Source organism: Tursiops truncatus, chromosome 7, assembly GCF_011762595.2.
Source record: "Tursiops truncatus isolate mTurTru1 chromosome 7, mTurTru1.mat.Y, whole genome shotgun sequence".
Taxonomy (NCBI): Eukaryota; Metazoa; Chordata; class Mammalia; order Artiodactyla; family Delphinidae; genus Tursiops; species Tursiops truncatus.
In genome coordinates, this window is record NC_047040.1 from 39,908,102 (window position 1) to 39,929,336 (window position 21,235).

General features: G+C 33.5%; 1 long non-coding RNA gene across 1 annotated transcript in view; it reads left to right on the forward strand.

Annotated features, from left to right (window-relative positions):
- LOC141279065 (uncharacterized) overlaps positions 1-19,895 on the forward strand; it is a 215,864-nt gene extending 195,969 nt beyond the window's left edge. The window contains exon 3 of the long non-coding RNA XR_012332817.1: positions 19,830-19,895. This is a non-coding gene — a long non-coding RNA (uncharacterized lncRNA). The remainder of the gene's footprint in view (positions 1-19,829) is intronic.
- The last annotated feature ends 1,340 nt before the right edge of the window (positions 19,896-21,235 follow it).

Genomic DNA, 21,235 nt, shown 5'->3' on the forward strand with positions numbered 1-21,235 from the left:
TTCTTAATGGCATATCCATGCCTTATTTACTTCTGTCCATCTCCAGACCATAGGATGGTGGTTGCAGAAGTAGTTGATTATGATTTGCTTATTGATAACTCCTTCCCTCCCTCTGTTTTGTGTAGCCAAATAATTCAGGGTAATGGAAATAGAGAGAAATCAGGGAGGAAATGAATTCTATAACCCATTTTTTAAAAAATAATATTATTTTCTGGAGATTCTCAGGAAGAATATTCCTGAATGGGACCTGGGAGCCCCTGGTAAATATTTTTCTTCTTACTTGAACATATATGTTCATTGTTCCTAATTAAGCTTTCTGGGATCGATGCTCCATTTCCTGTAAGATGTCTTTCTACACAGAAGGATACCTAGTATCATTCATGAGTCTTGGAAGTAACATTCACTACACTGGGGGAGGCTAGACTCTGGAAAACCCTGGTTTTCCAGGGTCTGCAAAGAAATTCACACTTCTAAAGGGGCACCAAATCAGGTGCTGCTGAATTTCAGATGTGAGATGGAAGACGAGGCTAGCAAATCTGATAAACTGAAGATCAGAAGCCTGTCTTCTATTTTTTGTTCTCAGTCTAGGTCTCTCCAAATTTTTCACTAACCTGACTAGACCAGAGCTCAGATTTATATGTATAATGGGTACTTCTTGTGTAACTGAGTTCATGGGATGAAGAGGAATATCCACTGCACATTTATTAAAATGAAGTTACTGTCTATATCCTATTGCAGGGAAGCACTAAATATATATATTCCAGCTGTCCACCGCTAGCATTGGTAGTATTTAGGCTGGGGTGTGAAAACATTGTTAGTTGAAATAATTCCATTTTCCTTTTGCATTCTCTGTTGTAAACTCCATTGCTCTACATTCTCTTCATGAATCTAAAAGCTTTAGCACTCTTCTTGTTCATAGTAAGGGGTGTTTATGTGCAATTTGACATTATATATCATCAAAGTTTACTTTTCCTCTGTGAGCTTGAACTTGAATTTTTGTCATCCAGCTGTCTTTGTCAATAAGACAAAAGAAAATTTGAGATTTTTATGTGCTAGTGATGGTACTACATTATATAAGACACCGATGCTCACTGTAAAATGCTTAAGTAGGTGTTCATTGGCTCTCTGTTTCTGTATGGCATTCGAAATACATTTCCCCCAAAAGAAAAGTAAAATAGGACAAGAGGATGGAAAATAAGATTGCATTTTATTAACCAATTTTATTTTTCTTTTAATGTAAGTTTATTTTAGCTCAGTCTAAACATAGTTTTGTGTGTTGATAAATTAACATCTATGAATTTTTTAGAATATGGTTTATCCGGAAGTAATTCCTAAAGATTATTCTAACGACAAAAATGAAAAAGATGCATCTTTAAATATTCCTTTCCAAGGAATACATTACTGAAATAATAAAAGTAATAATTAACCAGTACTTAACTATCTTTGGCTGAAAAAGTAAGCCTCTTTATGAATAAGTGGGTACTTTTAAAGTTACATAGTTAAGAGAGTTAGGGCCAATTCTTTGGTTTTAGAAAGGCTTTCAGCAATATAGATGTGTTGTTTTGTTTAGTCAACAGGATGACTAACCCAAATATTTGGAATGTGTATATGATTAACTGAAACATTTTGTTTTCTGTCTATGTAGCTTACAAGTGCACATACAATTACTTTTTTACAATTTCGAAAACACAGCTGTAGTGAATATATATATATATGTAATATATATTATATATATATATACACACATAATATATATATATACACACATATATATAAAGTATAACATATACTAGGGTATATAGATAATATTAAGGTAAAAATCGATTCTATATTGTTATTGGAACATTAATTTATTTCCTATTGTTAATAAGAAATTAACATGTTAAAAGATTATATTAAACACTTTCGTAAAGTTAAAATAAGTCCAGACTAGATACCCTAAGTCAATGACTTAGATATACCTCTCGGTTTATTGTTTGTTTTTCCACATTTCATAGAGACCTATTTCTCTACCATCAGAAAAATAATGGTGTTATCTTAATGATAAAAGACAACAGATGCTCTGCTTACCCATCAAGGAATGCTATGGAGAGGAGTTTGTGGCAAAAGGGTGAATAAATGCTGATGCTCCCACCAACTGTTGCTAAATTTGTAAGAAGTAACCAGAAATTTAGACAGTTATAAGAAATCCCTTGATTTTTAAATGCTGAAAATTTGAATTTTAAAAATACAGTGTGCAGACTAAATGGAATACTTCTACAGGCTGGATTCAATCTATGCCGCAGTTTGTGAAATCTGATGTATATAATATAATGCCTGGGAGTCACATGGTTATACCTTTGGGCTTACAATGCTCCCTTCTCACTTGAGCTGGGAAAGCAAACAATATTGTTGTAATTATTATTATTTTTTATACTCATATTATTATAAAGGTTTGTAGTGTTTTCTTAAAGCTCTAGTGAAAACATAAGGAGTAATATCACATTTTTGCCTTTTAGCCAATGTTCTGAGTTTCCCTGCTTGTTCTAAGTCCCTCTAATACCAGTGGTTACCAAAATTCTGATTTTCAACTGCTTTTCTCAGTTTACTGTCATTTCCTATGTTTGTAGAGTATTTGAATGACTAGCTCCAATGTATCTTAATTAAAAGCACTTAAAATATTCAGGTCATAAATTAGACTTGCAGTTTCTAAATGAATTTTGACTCGGGCATTTAACCTACCTGTGAATTTTATAACCCTTTCCCATTAAAAAGGGAAAAATATAAACTGTTGAAAGATGATTGCTAGTTATTCAGCCACACATTGTAGTACGCCTAAAGATTTTATTTTCCTCAGAAACCTACTACTACTTATAAAGTTCATCCATCATATGTAATGAGAGCTGTCAGGAATACTTAGTGAGAAATAGCTGCTTGATATGCTAATAGCAGCCCCTCAGTGAATTCATTTTGTTCTGCTTCTTGACATTAATGGTTTTCATAATCTAATGAATGATGTGTGCAATAGAAGTAAGGCCACAGGGAAAGATCATATAAAGTTAAGGTAGGGAAAATCTTTATCAGTATTTGCATTCATTTAGTAGAATGCATTTTATATATATCCATATTTACCATGACTTTTACTGATTTCCATTTTAAGATATCATTTGGAATTAGGGATTCTAGTTTACTTACTGCCAGTTTGCATTCCCTAATGGTACAGTTGTTTTGGCTTCTCTTCTTCTTTTACTAACTTGGTCTGGTTAGTAAAAATGCTAGTGAGGAGTGATCTCTTATATCCTCAGAAGTAGATGAAAATTTTGAGTCCTTAAGATGCTACTGATTTATAAGCAAAAAGCAGTCGGAACCATGGAAGTGCTGATGCAATCAATAATAATTTGATTGGTTAAATCAGGAGTGCCATTCTGAGCTCTCTGTTCTCTAGAGCTATGTGTGTGATTAATTTATATGAACTTCTTGCAGTGCAGCTTTAAAAGTAGAATAGATGCACATTTGTCAGGGACAGTTAAGTAAGGTGCCTCCTGAGAGTAGGTATGTAAACGACCTCTCAAGGTCCCTTACAGTCTTAAGATTTTATGAACCTATAGTAATCAAAATGGAGTCACCCAAGTCAGTACTTACAAGGTTATAGATACAAACAAAATTTAAAACAAGGGAGTATCAAGGGGGTGTCCCTAACATTTCTCAGCAGATATCTCAATTCTATTTTTAAAACAAGATATTTAAACAAAATATAATAATTCTTTAAAATGTTAAGTATTAACACATTTTAAACTCTAATGACTAGAAATTGTATTTCTTTAGCTAAAGAAGCATTGACACACATTGAAGCACATTTTTTTTTTGCTAGATTTATTATCTTTTATAAACTGTGTTATTGTAAATAGACTGCACTTTTTTAAAAGATAAATATAAGAGGGGTCTTAATTTTTTGGTTAGAGAAAAAAAGGGATTTTTTTTCCAGTAGAGGAAAAGAAAATTCCACCTAACTAAATATCCAGGTTTTTAATAAAGCAAATGAACAGGATTCACAGGCACCAATGGGCTGATTAATTTACTGATTTATCTTACTTCTTGTGGCCAATAACTTTTTCTCTTTTCACTTCTACAGCAGATTTTGTATTTGTGTATAGCAGTTTTGAAATTGGGAAGTAAGTAGGAACTGATTTCATACTCGTCTGATTTTATGTGGTTGCACTGTGTATAGTTGTATTTTACGTGACCAACTACGTTGGGAACACCTAAGTAGTCTATATTATCTCTGAATTCTGCGAGTCAGATTGTCTTGGTTAGAACATAGATTTGCCAGCTGTGTGATATTGTCCAAGACACTTAAATTCTCTGTACTGTAGTTTCAAGTGTGAAGTGTGGATAATGGTATCTTTATCAAAGGGTTGCTGTGAGATTTAAAAAGATAAAAGTACTTAGAACAGAGATTTACATACTAGTGCTCAAAGTGTATTGGCTGTTTTTATTCATTAACAAATATTCAATGAGTGCCTACTAAGGTACTGTTCTAGACATGGGGGCACGATGATAAAAGATAAAATCCCTGATCTCATGGAATTTACATTCTTATGGTCTTAAAACATTTATTATTCCTAAATCATAATATAGGATATTGAAAACTTATGCAATAATTGCTTACTGACTAAATGAATGAATGGATGGAATGGATGAATGAGTGAATAAATAGACAAATACCTACATCTGTGACCTACTTGCTCTTACTATGTGCAAGGCAGAGTGAATAAATATAAAATGTATGTTAACTCACAGTAGGGAAATTAAGGCAATTAGCCATAGAGATGGGTACTGATCTGGCAGCCATGCTTTTTCAGGGGTGTCGTAGAAAGCCAGAGTGGGAAGTATTACAATCAGTGGAAGTGCTGATTGTGAGACATCAAAATGTCTTTTCAGTGTATGGAGGGGTGCATAAGTCTCTGCGTATCCATTCTTTTAGCTTACTAGTGAGTTTGATTTTAAGAACTTCTAGTAAGCTTTTGGTCCAAAAATAGTCTTCCCTTATGAACATCTGCAAACTCACTATTAACAAATCATCCCTTGATTTTACATGTGGATACTCAGTTGTCTAGACATGATTTGTTGAAAAATACTATTCTTTCCCCATTTGTTTGTCTTGGCTCTCTTGTCTAAATAAATGTAAAGGTTTAGTTCTAGACTCTCAGTTCCCTCCCATAAGGTTATGCCTATCCTTATGCCAGTACCAGCCTAGGTTACTGTAGTATTGTAGTAAGTTTTGTAACTAAGAAATGTGAGTCTCCAAAATTTATTCTTTTTCAAGATTGCTTTGGCTATTCTGGGTCCCTTACATTTTCATATGAATGTTAGGATCAGCTTGTAAATTTCTGTAAAAATGCCAGCTCCAATTTTCATGGGGTTGTGTTGAATCTGTAGTATTGCCATCTTAACACAATTAATTCTTCCAATCCATGAATGTGGAGTATCTTTCCATTGTTTTTAGGTTTTCTCCAATGCCTTATAATTTTCAGTGTGTTAAGTCTTGCACCTTTTTTGTTAAGTTTATTCCAAACTACTTTATTAGTTTTTATATTATTATAAATGAAAAATTTTAATTAATTTTATTTTTGGATTGTTTATTACTAGTGTATAGATATACAGTTATTTTTATATATTGATCTTGTGTCCTGTAACCTTGCTGAGATAATTTAGTAGTTCTGATTTTTGTGTGTGTGTGTGTGTGTGTGTGTGTGTGTGTGTGTTTATTCTTTAGGATTTTTCATATATGATAATGTATAAAGGTAGTTTTTCTTTCCAATTTAGAGGCTTTTTATCTATTAATTTTTTCAAATGTAAATATCATCAAACCTTCTAGGAGGCATAGCACATTCATCTACCAACATTTAATGACACTGATTTTATTAGAGCTTTCTTTCAAAGTTACAGGAAAGGTGGAGACAAGAGATATTTTCAAATTCCATGATTAAAAAGCTTCAGTGAAAGAAGAAGGGTACAGGTGACCTACCTAGCTTAAATTTACTTTTTCACCTGGATTGCACCTAGTTCCTTGATTACCTGGTCTCGGTTTCTGTCTTTAGAGAACTCGAGAGGTATGGCAGAGCTCAGTGTGTCATCTTTCACCAAAGGTTCATAAGGGAGGAATTTATGAGTTGACTTGCTTACTAATTTGTAGACCCTATCCATTCTATCAACAGATTTAATTGGTGTTTCAATTTTCAGTATGAAATGCTAGCTCATGTAAGACAATTAGATCTTTTTTTCAAATCATAATTCTCAGTCATTACATCAACTCTATGAAATAGAAATCTATCACATCTACTACATTCACTTCATCCATGAATTATGTATTTCAATTGAGAAAGTAATTGAGTTTGCTTGACGTGATTTACTTTTTAAAAAATGCATCAAGCTCATTGCTCATGTTTTCATTATATTTCACTCATTTGTGGTTATTTTGGTTAGTGGTTTATGAATGATGCCATAAGAGATTGAAACTTGGCTTATAGGTGGCCTAAGAATTCTCAGATGGGGTTAGCAATGAGTTTCTTCTAGCTTATTGTAGTTTTCTTTTTTCAAAATAATGGATTATGTTTCAATTCTGAAATTTATATTAACTGATTTTCCTTAAAGAACATCTTAATGAACATCTTAATGAAAAATATTTAAAATTCACTTTTACATAAACATTACTTTTTTCTGGCTGTAAGAATACTCACATTTATCAGTATACATGTATTTCTAAATCATTAAGTGGAAAATACAACTTGGATTTCTCACTGATTATGTCTTACTCTTGTAGCATCTAAGTCTCTTTCATATTCTGATATGGAAAAATAAAATCAAATTATTATTATTCAGTGACTATTACATGGCAAGAATTGTGAGGCCTATAGAGTGTGTAGAGTTTAATTTCTGCCTTTGAAAGGTTAAATTATCAATTTAATCTTTAAAAATGATTAACATATTTTATTTTTTATTTAATGAATGGTCTGTATTATAATATCTTGAGTTACCATTTATTTTATTTTTTTATTTTTTGCGGTACACGGGCCTCTCACTGTTGTGGCCCCTCCCGTTGTGGAGCACAGGCTCCGGACACGCAGGGTCAGCAGCGATGTCTCACGGGCCCAGCTACTTTGCGGCATGTGGGATCCTCCCGGACCGGGGCACGAACCCGTGTCCCCTGCATCGGCAGGCGGACTCTCAACCACTGCGCCACCAGGGAAGCCCACCATTTATTTTTTATTGTAGTGTACTATAGTCCTATTTCAAATAAATTTTACCACTCCAAATATATAATTTTATTTTATTCTTAATCTTTTTATTATGAACTATACTTCAAACATACAAATATAGACTGAATAATATAGTGAACTTTCAAATATCTATCACCCAGTTTCAACAGTTACCGTCACATGACTGGTGTTTTCTCATCTATGTCACTCATTTTCTCCCCTCTCATATTATTTTAAAGAAATTTCCATAATTTCTTAATAAACAGTTCAATATTTCCTTCTTAAAAATAAAGAATACCCTTTAAATATAAGAAATGAAATAATTTCTTAATATTATCAAATATCTAGTCAATTAAAATGTCCAGTTATCTTATAAATGTCATATGTGTTTAGTATTTTATTTGCCTAAGGATCCAAATAAAGTCCACATATTGCGATTAGTTTGTATGTTACTTATCTCCTTTAATTTATAGATTTTTCACTCTGTCTCTTTTTTCTCTTATAATTTATTTTTTGAAATAACTAGGTCATATGATCTGCATTATTTTCTACAGTCTGGACATTGCTGATTATGTCTCTTAATTGATTAATGATACGATTAATAGCTTCTAACATATGATTAATATGTTCTAGTCTCTATATTTACTGTGCAGTATTAGTAGTTGGATCTAATGAACTGAAAAGACTCAGGAAGACTTTTTTGTCTGTCAGATCTACTTCATGGGTGGTGGTATGTTCTTCCCTTAGGAGGCACAATATATCTCCATGGATTTCTTTTCATGGTGGTACTAGCCATTGATGTGCAATGCCTATCTGTTAATTTATTAAATGTTGTTATATATATGTGTGTGTGTGTACACCTATACTTATACACATATATTGTAATATATATGAATTTACACACACATGTGTATATATGTGTGATATATATCTGTCAATATTATCTATATCTATATATCTATATATATATATATAGAGAGAGAGAGAGAGAGAGGGAGAGAGAGAGAGAGGAGAGGAGAAGAGAGAAAAAGTGAGAGAGAAAAAGAGAGAAAGAGATTTCTCATTTACCAGCTTGTGTTATGTGTAAAGCATGGGTACTGTAAATGAGGTCCCACTTGTGCATGAAGAAACATTCTAGTACAGGGCCAGAAAAATGCTATTTTCCTTTTTTGCTTTCCCCACACAGCTTATGGAGTCATTTTTTTTTTTCTATTCCATCATGGGCACTAACCTATCCTATGCTTACTCCTACCCTCAATGTCTTGTTCTAAAACTCGCATAAGCCACAAGCCATGAGTTGCTAGTCACCACTATGGGTTTGAATTATCTCTTCATTGACTAAGGATATTATATTCCTAATTTTGAGCTTAGCTGTTAAAAACACAATATTATATGTAGCTTTATTTGTGTTTAAGTTTCCACATCAGCTCAGTCAGCCATATTTCCTAGAAGTTTTCTTAACACGTGTGTGTGTGTGTGTATGTGTATGTGTGTATAACACTTTTCCTAAGATCAGATGCCTTTCAAATGTGTAAACATACTGTGGAATATAAATATACTTTTCTATAAAAGATAATTCCAATTACTCATACAGAACGCCTACTCATTTGAAGTAATGTGACTAAAGATTGAGCTTGTTTAATATTATGTATTATAATGCACTTTAGTTTTATGAAAATTTGTACTGTAAGATGGATCCAAATTATTAAAATGTACAGATATATAATTGAAAACAGAGACACAAAACCTGTGTGCCCTTACTTGAAGATAGTTAAGATCATGACTTCCTACATATTAGGTTCTTCATGCAAATCCTAATATGAATTATTAATTCATGAGTTACATTAAATGATTATCTTTAATATTCTACAATAAGTTTTAAATTCAGAAATTAAATTTCACAAAATTTATAATGCTGTTTTTTATAGTGACTCATTTTTGCAGTGAGCAGTTGCACCTGACCTATCAGTTCTGGTAATGGTACTGGAACTCGGTTTCTATGGATGTCCAACCACATCAATGGTTGCTGATTCCTTTACAACACCTGTTAACACTACTTCTTGTGTCGTGACTTTCGGGCTTCCTAAATTTCTAAAATGGCAGGCTCTGGAGGAATCATTTACATTGAAATTGAATATTTATTATAGTAGGCTGCAAATTTTTTTAACATCTTTATTGGAGTATAATTGCTTACAATGGTGTGTTAGTTTCTGCTTTATAACAAAGTGCATCAGCTATACATATACATATATCCCCATATCTCCTCCCTCCTGCATCTCCCTCCTACCCTCCCTATCCCACCCCTCTAGGGGGTCACAAAGCACTGAGCTGATCTCTCTGTGCTATGCGGCTGCTTCCCACTAGCTATCTATTTTACATTTGGTAGTGTATATATGTCCATGCCACTCTCTTACTTCGTCCCAGCTTACCCTTCCCCCTCCCCGTGTCCTCAAGTCCATTCTCTACGTCTGCGTCTTTATTCCTGTCCTGCCCCTAGGTTCTCCAGAACGATTCTTTATTGTTTTATTAGATTCCATATTTATGTGTTAGCATACGGTATTTGTTTTTCTCTTTCTGACCTACTTCACTCTGTATGACAGACTCTAGGTCCATCCACCTCACTACAAATAACTCAATTTCATTTCTTTTTATGGTTGAGTAATTATTCCATTGTATAGGCTGCTAATTTTTAAAGTTCAATAGCTCTCTAGTGGTACTCATAAGAGAATGTAACTACCTCTAAATTACTACTTTGTAATAAATATGGAGATGAATGTTCTTATTATAACTTTTTCTTCTTCTTGCCTGACAGGAAGTAACATTATGGATGGCTTTACATCATTAATAACTAAGAGAAAATCAGGTAGATGTTCTATTTCATAGATCTTTTCATGGTACCATCAAGATGCATATTCAGTAGTTCATTTAATGATTTGTCTGCTAAAAGCAAAAAACAGAATTACATTTCCTTCACTAGTTATCAAAAACACATAGTACATTACTATATTAAGACAGATATCCAGGTCAGGTTATGCCCCAATTACTTAACCGCAAAATATACAGAAAAGAGAAGCAGAATTTAAAAGGGACTTGGTTTTAGGGAACCAAGCTATGACTCCTTGGGGAGAGACTGATAATAAAGCAAGTGCAAGCAGCTAAAAGGAAACGTGGCAGAGGTGGTCCAGTTCGTAATTAGGAAGAGAGACCTGATAGAGTACTGTGGGGATGGATACCTGACTTGCTTGGAAATAATAATATGTCTTTTTCAGTGTGTTTAAGTATAAATCCACATACTTCTAGCAAAACTCCCTTTTAATGCCAAGAAAAATTAAGACTACTTGTTGTTTTCCTCTACCGTTGGAGCCATCTTTGCCTTTAACCTTCTTCAATAGCTGTCTCCTAATGTGGTTCAAATAAGGTCTCTCTGTCCATTCAGACACACTGTGGGTAGTCCCAGGAGCTAGAATCCTGCAGAGTGGATCTCACTGATTCTAAAGATCCATCATGATGGGAAAGCTTAGCTCACTTTTAGACTCTTTCTTCAGCAAGTATTTTTATATTCAGTTATTTATAACTTTTATTATTTCAACATATGAAATAATAGTAAACAGTTGTAACTACAGACATGTGAAGATATTCACGTGACTTACAGCTATGCAGACCTATATATTGGTACATCCTTAGAAATGTAGATTTCAAAATCCCCTAATAACTTTCCTTTATGCCATGGGGGGAGAGAAATCAGACATTCCAGAAATTAGGTATCGTAAAAAAATGAAATAGTAATGGAAGAATTCATGAGGAAATGTGAATTATTAAGAAAAGAGAAATGTAAAGCTCAGGCTTTCTAGCTGGGTTCCAGAACTGGGCTTTCTGAATAGCAGCCTCTTTCTTTGTTCCTATTCACACCTAACAAGCACTAAGAAATTCCAAGTGTACCTATTAAGTAGCTTTCGAATCTGTATACTTACTTCTATTGCTATCATCTTAATTCCTGACACTCTCTCCTTTCTCAGAGATATCTCTGAGCACCTCTTAAATAGCATTTCCATTTGTATCCCTCTCCTTCCTCACAGCCCATTATCCCCATTAAAACCTAATGAATTATTTACAAAACAAATCGGATTATTTCACTCCCCTGTGTAAAACCTTTCAGAAAATTCTGACCTGTATTAAAATCTAAAAATACTTAAACCTCAGTCTATGAAGCTCTATATGACTTAGTCCCTAGGTATTGAACTTCTGATATTTTTCCCTCTCCACACTGGTGAAATTAACAATAGAACATTTGCAAATGATGTTCCCTTTGCCTGACATATTCTTTCCCCCACACCTTGCCTAAGTAAACATTTTATTTTAAATGTTATTTTCTTAGAAAAGCCTTTGCTTCACGTCCTACATCTTTGTGTTATTTCTCATCAAATTATTTTTCTTCTCAGAATACTTCTGTTAATTTTTAATTATAAATATATAGTATGATTCTTAAAAATGTCTGTCCTCATTGAAAATTAGCTCCATGAGGGCTGTATCTCCAGTATGTGATAGGATTTTTGCATGTAGAAAGTGCTCAAGGAAGAGTTGTTGATGGACTGATTCCTAGGTAGGGAGATAAGAAACCTGGGAGAGTGATTCATGTAAGAGCTTTCATCTTCCTTGGGGTAATGGTGGTTGAAGAAAATAGAGATTATCAGTTATCATTCTTAAACTTAGAACAACTCAAAAACTGTTTTCTTTTTTTTTCTTTCGATATGCAGGCCTCTCACTGTTGTGGCCTCTCCCGTTGCAGGGCACAGGCTCAACAACCATGGCTCATGGGCCTAGCCGCTCTGCGGCATGTGGGATCTTCCCAGACTGGGGCACGAACCCGTGTCTCCTGCATCAGCAGGCAGACGCTCAACCACTGCGCCACCAGGGAAGCCCCATGTTTTCTTTTTAATTTTAAAAATTATCTTCAGTTAGGACTTTATGCCTTTTCTAAATATGAACGAAAGACATGTAAGTGCAAGTTGGATGCTTTTTGGAATCAGGATATGATTGATAAAGCAAATATCATCTAACAATATATTTCTAGTGTTTATTATTTAAAAACACTTTAAATTTTAACTAACAGCAAAAAATATTTACAAAGCTAGGCAATACAACAGTTCATATAATGGTACTTTGACTCTAAGGACAAGACGATTTTACTTGACTAAGAATATTTACTTGGTGTAGAGGGATAAATTGTACCACATCTTCCACTAAATTGGACTTCCAATTAAATTAGATGTTCCCCATTCAGATAGGAATGCATTGCTTATAAGTTTATTGGAGTATACCACCCATAAAATAAAAATTAATTTTGTCATATAATATAAATGCTGTATTTACTTACGGAACATAATTATTTGTGGCCATTGGTGAAACTGTGAGACTCTATGTCATAAATATTACTACTTTCCTTTTACCATTATTTAGTACTATTATGGTTGTTTAAAAATAGGACTCAATAAACATTTGGTGGATTGTTGGCTTAGTGAGAGAAGTTTATACAGTAGAGTTCTCTGATTATATAAATGTAGATTTGGAAACCAAGATGGTATCATTCTTGGGTTCCAGATTTCATTTGTCCTGGAGGATTTTCCTTCAATTCACTTGCTCACATTTCACATTTAGTGTGGATCAATGAGACTGTGGTAATCATTAGCTATATTCACTGATATTTCCAGGTCTTCTCCTTATGGGATTATAATAGGATTCCATTTTTTCTGCCTTTGTTAAGTTAGATATGGTCTTGTGAATTGATTTGACCAAGTAAATATGAATAGAAACTATGCGTCACTCTTGGCATGCATGAGACAAAAAGAACAAGTGCTCAGTTTTTCGTGTTGATGTCCTCTGGTATATCATCTGTGGTACAATGGAAGGCAGATTGTGTACCTAAGGAATTTATTACTCTAAGAAAGAGGATGACAAACAGAGTGTTAGTGGTGTGTTAGTTGCTGTTTGGCAAGTTGTGTTAAGAAAAAAAAAATAGGTTCAGAAAATAATTGCCTAGTTTGTAAACGTTTATGCCGTGGAATACTGTCTACAAATTCAGGGAGTTGTGGGGTACTGCAGGCAACCACTTCTCAACCCAACAATAAAAGATAAAAAGAGAAAATCTTCACGAGATGAAAACCAATTAAAACTCTATGCTGCAGCTGGGGTAAAATTAATAGGATGGCTGTCATATCCACTGTGAACACATCTGACTGTTTTAAATAATAACTGGATAAATAATATGTTACTATCATTAGAAACTAAAAATATTTGTTTCCAGTTTTTTTTTCCTCACAGACTTTACCAGAATATTTCATATTTTAGTTCTTTCAATTAACCATTTAAGTTTCATCATATACAAACTTACAGTGATTTTCCCCAGAGATCCCTTTTGACCTCTCCTGATTTGTTGAATTTGATTCGGGACACTCCCAGAGCCACTCTCCCATTACAGCTGTCCTTTAACTGTTCATCTATTGGCTTTTCATTTCTCTAGTTGCTTTTTTCCATCATTTTGATTCTGTCTTCTTTTACTCACTATTAAAATTCTTACACTTAAAAAAAGATATTTGTTATATATGGGCACCATTATGAAATCATTTTATAAAAATATTTTGGAAAGAGTGAGACCTAATGTAAACTATGGACTTTGGCTTATTATGATGTGTCAGTGTCATCAACTGTAACAAATGTACCACTCTGGTGGGGGATTTTGATAATGCTGGAAGCTAGGCATGTGTGGATGTAAGGGGCACATGGGAAATCTCTGTACCATACTCTCAGTTTTGCTAAGTTTGAACCTAACACTGCTCTAAAAATTAGTCTTTAAAAAATATTTAGGGTAGGAGGAAAGAAAGTCCTCAGTCAGCTGACATCTTCCAGTTTCTCCATAGCTATTTTAATATAGGATATTAAAAAGACTTTAGCTCTCATTGATCGGAAATATATCAAGACAATCTATTTTAGTTGTATTTTTCTGTTTTACAGAATAGAACCTCATGGGGGGAGGGATAAATCAGGAGCTTGGTATGAACATACACACACCACTATATATAAGATAGATAACCAACAAGGACCTACTGTATAGCACAGGGAACTCCATTCAATATTCTGGGATAACCTATATGAGAAAAAAACAATCTAAAAAGAATGAATATATGTATATGTATAACTGAATCGCTTTGCTGTATACCTGAAACTAATACAACATTGTAAATCAACTCTACTCCAATAAAATAAAAAAAAAAAGCCTGCCTCAATAATTTATTTAACTGATTGGTAAACTTTTTTTGTAGACTCTATCTTTCAATCAATAATGACAAAATTTATTTCTGAAATGATTTATATATTTGAAATACTTATTATATGATGTGTTAACTTATATTTTTTTAAGTTTGTTTTCTTTGTAACCTCAAAGCCTGGCAAAGTTTTTCTAATTCATTATCTTCACAATGTTGGTGATATTAATCTCAAAGAAACTAAACCCACCTATATCATTCCATAGTCCTCTTTAATCTCCTGTCACTCTATGCCATGGGTATATAGTGTCATCACTTCTAGAAAATGAACACAAACTCAAATTTAGATAAATTTAATTCTCAGCCTCAGCACTATTGACATTCTGGGATGGATAACTCTTTTTTTGTGGGGAAATGCTCTGTGGATGGCAGGATCCTTGTGGCATCCCTGACCTCTGCCCATTAGAGGTTCTACTGGCCAGTAGAACTCCCCAGCTGTGACAATTAAAATTGCCTCTAGAAGCTGGTAATATCTCCTGAGGGACAGATTGCCCTCAGTTGAGAACTATTGTGTTAGATGATAAATATTACATAAGTATTTATTATAAATGTAATTTATAATAAATATATGTTAATAAATATTAAAGCAATTTATTTTAACAATATTATTAATATAATTTGTATAATAATAAATATCAAATAAATATGTTTACAAATAATTAGAATACTATTATGTTTGCAAAATGATAATTAGAATATTCTGCAAGGTCAACCACAAATACATATTTAAATAGAGGAATTAAGTGTATGTTAAAGGAAAATAAAGAAAACCTTAAGCTGTAATTTCATTTAAATGAAAAGAAAAAATATTCGTTGGAGGTTTATTTTCTCATTGTATTAATTCCTGTTATCTCTTTAAAATAATGTGGAAACTGTTTGAATAGAAAATAAGGGAAACTAGGAAAGCATGCTTGAATGTTCAGAATCAGTGTGCTGGGATGGACGGTGAACATTCATAGGTGCACATTTACAAACGTGTAAGCGGGAGCTGTGCATACAAATCTCATTAAAATTATGAACATTTTGCTCTTACTGCTTTATAAATGTACAAGGAACAGGTGGATACATATCTGTCTAATTAATCAGCAAACATTTATTAGAAGCCTGAACAAATGAAAAAAGAACATTTCTGTACATTCTGATATTACAAGAATTTCCTTAATCACATTCAATTGTTCTCCATTCCTTAATCACATTTAATCCCCTTTCCCAATTTAAATTAATGCTTTCTCTGAGTTTGCAAGGCAAGACAGAATCCATGTTCTTTTTGATGAGTCACAAAATATTACTTTTGTCCCATAAAAAAATATTTTTATATTTTCTCACTGTTTGCCCATGAGGTCCTCTATAGTTCTGGACACTAAGAAAAATATATTTTCAGAAGTGGGAACCACAAGAAGAATAGCATCTGAGAGCAATAACACATAAGAACTAGTCTGGACTTGAACAACTTGTGATACATCTGAGTGAAGAAAATATCTACTTAGGACAAAAGAAGTGTCATGTATAGTTTCAGGAAACACAAAGAACAAAGCTAACAGCACGGGCTAGGAGCTGGTTATCCCAATCACGGCATTCTAGTATGGCTTCCTAAACTAATTTGTTGTTACCTGATGAAAAGGAACAAAACAAAATAAAAAATCTCCAGCATGTCACCTTTCATTAAATTGTGTTTGTCTGAGATTTTGTTATTTGCAATTGCTCATCTGTTAAATTAGAACTTTTAATTCTTCACAGTTTGTCACCTTTTTAATTCTGGTCTGTTGACATGCACTTTTTTAATAAATCCAAAGAAAGTTGAAAATGCAATTTGAAAGCAAATTAGCAGTTATGCTGGCTGCTAAAAAAAAAAAAAGCCTCATGCTTCATCTGTGTTGTTTTAAGTATGCTTTAAAAGATGAACCAGCTGTGTAAAGAAGTTGTTAATCTGTTTTTTTCTGAACAGCTACCACATTAGCCAATGTAATGGAGTCACTAGTATTTTAAATGTCTTTCCCCTGTCTTTTCCTCTTTCCATAATATATCAGAGGACATGGGTGATTTGAAATAAGTATTTATTTGAAATAATAAAAATAATCAGCAAAAAAATCTTGATGTAATAAAGGACAGGACAAGTAAATGAAAAATAACAAAGATGTATAATATATATAAAATATAAAATGAAATAATATATAATGAGCCAAGCAACAGAAAGTAGGTACCGGATGTTTCTATGCAGTTTAGGAAATGACAAAATTACAAATGTTCAAGACACATGAAAAATATTCAACACTACTGATAATGAAAGTAACACAAATTAAGTCCAAACAGTAAAACTTACCTAGTATGGCGAAATTTTAAAAAGTTAAGGGGTAGTATTGCCAAGAGCATGGAAAACTGAGCTCTCTTCCACACTGTTGATGAGAATCTGGATTGTTGCAACACTTTTGCAGAGTTTATCAATGCTTAGGAATGTATCCCTGGAAAAATACAATGATTCATATGGGTATGTTCATTGTAGCATTGCTTGAAATCTCAATCTATATATCTGTGGAGGAATGTTTATATCAGTTGTAGTACATCTCTATTATAAACAGTAGGTATGTTTGTCTTCTTTAAATAGGGTAATTTGTGTGTACCACCTTGAGAAACATCTGTGATCAAATAAGTGTCAAAGCAAGTTGCAGACCTATATACCTAGCCTTTCCCATAGCATGGAAAGAAAAAGAAAATTACTGTTATAAAATATATATAGATATAGGTTCTAAATACTCTGTGCTTTGTTTTGATCTCTATATATGATAAAAAACTATGTTATGTTTTGATCTAACTATTCACAGGAATATTTAGATGGACATAATTCATGGAAGAGAAGACAGTTTAGTGAGAGATAGGGAGATGAAGAGGTAGGAAAAAAAGTTGATTGCATATATACTGAACAGTTAATAGTGATCACCACGAGAGAAATTTAGAGAGCTGAAGTGATGGGGTAAGAAGTCCAGTAAATAAACAGATTGAGTGGTGTGGCTTATTTGCCTTATTAATAAAAAAGAATGCATATCTTGCTAGATTGCTGTGAGAACCACAATGAATATCAAGTACCAAGTATATTTTATAGAACAGAACAAAGAATAAATATTTACCACTACCAAGAATATTGCTAGTGCTACTACGCTGACACAATCACTCCTGCCACCCAGCACCACCTGGGATTGACCTGGGGCTTGTCAGACATGTGTATCCTAGCAGGAGCTGATTTAAGAATTGCTTAACAAAAGAAAATTGCAATTTGTGTTCAGGTCATGCACAGGAAACAGAAGGCCCAGAAATTTGTGTGAGAGAGAACTTGGGGGACAGAGAGAGAGTGATGTTATCTTAACTCCCCTGTGCAGGCTGTTTTTTCATCCTTGTGGGAACTTTTGTACTACTGACAGGCCACATATGGCTACTCACCTGACATTTCCAAGCAACATGCTAAACCCATATGATAGACAGTAAAGAACTTGGTTTGGTTTGAAACATAAGTAGTCCAGGCTTCACCCAGGAAATGATTCAGGAAGCTCTTTGGTACCTGTTCCTAGTCTCTAACAGACACTTCGGTGGAGGGTGGGGCAATTGAAGACCTTCTGTTGTACTCAACCAGCAACTAAGCGTTCCACTGTGAGACTATGTGTTTCCTTTGAGGAAAGAATTGTTAATTCCGAGATTCTCTTAGGCCATACGCCAGAGCACCAAGTCTGAGCCTTACCTCTACTGTTCTATGTAGATGATATGCAGAAGTGTAGGAAGTGTCTTTGGGAACTTTCTTCCATGAGTTTTCATCTTTCCTCTGTGATAACAGTTGACACGGGAGTGGATGCTCTCTCAATGAGACCTGGGGGACTGTTGCTTTCTTGTCCTCAAATCTAACTCAGTGCTTAGCCTTTGGGGCTCTTCCTTTGCCAGTGCTCTTAACCCTGGGAGGGATATTTATCTTCTCCCTTCAAAGTAGACCAAATATCTCATTTTCATTATCCTTTTATTGCTATCATGCTATAATATGCACATTTAAAATAAACTGAACAGGCTAATTAGGAATATTTGTGCTATTCAGATAGCTCTTAATTTCTCACCAACAAAATAAGGCACAACTGACAAAGGGAAGGATAGGATTCTAGTTTGTGCTGTTAGGTTTCCAGGTAAGAACGGAGGCTGATTGTAAAGTCAAGCGTGAGTTCCGTACTAAAACATTTAAATATACGAGTCCTGAATTTAACATTTTACTGTTTGTTCATGGTGGTTGCATGTTTAAGTTAGTTTCTTAATTTTCTTTACTTTAACCTAGGGTAATGAAATTGGGTTATTTCAGTTTGCTTTATTCTGCTTCAAACTATATTTTTATCTTTTAGTAATGCTTTTGAGCATATCAAGAACCCAACTGACACGTTCTGTTGAGTGATATTCAATATAATCCCTTGGAGAAGGAAAGAGTGTAGGAGATGTGGAGGGAAAAAGGTGTATTTTGTGTATTTTAATCTCTCATTTTTTTTCTTGGTTTTGGTTTCTTGTTGTCAGCTTTTAAACTTTCTTACCAATAAGTTTCTTATAATCTGTTTATTTTTTAAGATGGTGGATGAGCAAAATGAATTATAGACAGTATTTCCTTTTTAAGAGGGCCTCCCACACCCCATACCACCCCACCTTGGAAAGCGTGACTTGGAGAACAATTGTTCTGAAGCTGAAGCTTTTCAAAGCATTGACACAGATTGAAGGAGTTGGGGGGAAAGAGAAAATGAAACGCTGAGAATCTGTCCAGCTATTGTTCAAACAATCAATGAGAAAGATACTGACCTTTTATGTTCGCAGCAGTCATTTTTGAACAAACAGAGGCTGTCAGACTTCTGATTTTTTACTGTGTTGCTTTTTCCCTCTATGAAAAATTGTAAGGAGGTTACAGTATAAATAAGAGAAAATTCTCAAAGACAAGTCAGGATATTGCAGCTGGTAATGCCATCAAGGCACTGATGCCAAGGCTCTTGATGAGTGGGTTCTCAGAAAAAAGGAAAAATGAAAGTACTGTGATTTGACCTTCCTGGATAAACACAAAACACAATTTAAAGATCTCTTTGAACATTTTAGCAAAATAAATTTTATACTGATAATAACACGTACAATATTAAATAGAAATGTTACATTTTTACTGTTAATTGTTTTGCTTACAAAGTTGTATTGCAGCAGTTTGTAAAATATCTATTTATAAATTAATATACCTGACATTGAGTTGTCCTTTCTTTCCTTTTCTTTTCTTTTTTAGTACTGGCACTAAACAAGAAAAAAAAAAATCAGCTTTGGTTGCTTCACTAACCTAGGATATGATGAGGTTGGTAAACTCAGTTCAAGTTAAATTTTTTTTGCCAATGATATTGCACTTCTGAGGTCTATATTCACTCTAGTGGAAAATTGGTTGCAGTAAGCTAAATATTTATAGGCTACTAGACTTCTAAAAATTACTAATTCTTATGTTTGTCTTTCTGACTGCTAACATATTCTGTACATATCATTTTTAAATGACTTATTCTTTGTTTCCCCCATATATGTAGAGAAGACTGGGCTAAACACTTGAATGGTTGTATGATCATAATTTAAGTAACTTTACAGGCTAATAACTTCCCTAAAGAAGCTGTTCTGTCATCTACAAAATGGAGAGAATAACATTTTGAGATAGAAATAAAATAACAAATGAAAATTGTTTAACATAAAGCATTAAAATGCAACATTTTAAGGCAGTTAAAAGACTAGAGAAATTATATATATTTGATTCAAAAAAACAATCTATGTGAATATAAAGATTTTACATATATGTGTCTGTGTGTGTATGTATATATACACACAGATATATAAAAGCAATGTAATGCATGTAATGCATATAATTTATCGTTATCTGTATATCTCCATGTATACTTAAGAAAAATTATGTGCGTTGTGTATGTGATTCTAACTCAGTTTTAGCTTACATAAATAGAGGAATGTATAGTTATATATCATTTACTCTTGGGTATGTTCTTCTCTGAAACTATCACTATACGTTGATACTTATAGGTGTGGCCTAAACATATTGGTGATGGATATTTTTCAAGGTGTGGTATTGAGAGTTACAGGAGAAATGATACTGGATATGGAGTCAGAATAACAAGTCCTGCGTCATGGATATGTCAAATATCTGAGACCTTTAAAAACTTCAATTACTTTTCTGCAAAATGGTAAACAGATTACTTAGTATACAGAACTATTGGAAAGTTTAAATGTGATTATACTAATGAAGGTGCTTTATAAGACCAAAAAGAATGATATGTGACATATGTTAGTACCTAGAGCAAACTGATACAGGTGAGTTACAGGTGGCGATGCTTTTTAAAGAGTAAGGATTTATGTGCTCCCTCTCCTTGAGGGAGGAGTCTCTACATAAATTATTTGTAATTCTTCTTCATGGGAGGCTTTTTTCTTCATGATTTATTTATTTATATCAGTATGGACTCAAGGATATTTATTTTATTGTGGGTTACAATTCAATAGAACTTCTTTCTTTTCTTGTTCCAGTTGTTCCACTTTTGGCCACTGGGGGCTCTTTCAGTTGGCCCCTGTGGCCCTTTGGCAGGCATACACCCATTATTGTGTGTTTTTGTTTTTTGGTTTATTTATTTATATTATTTAGCATTTCCT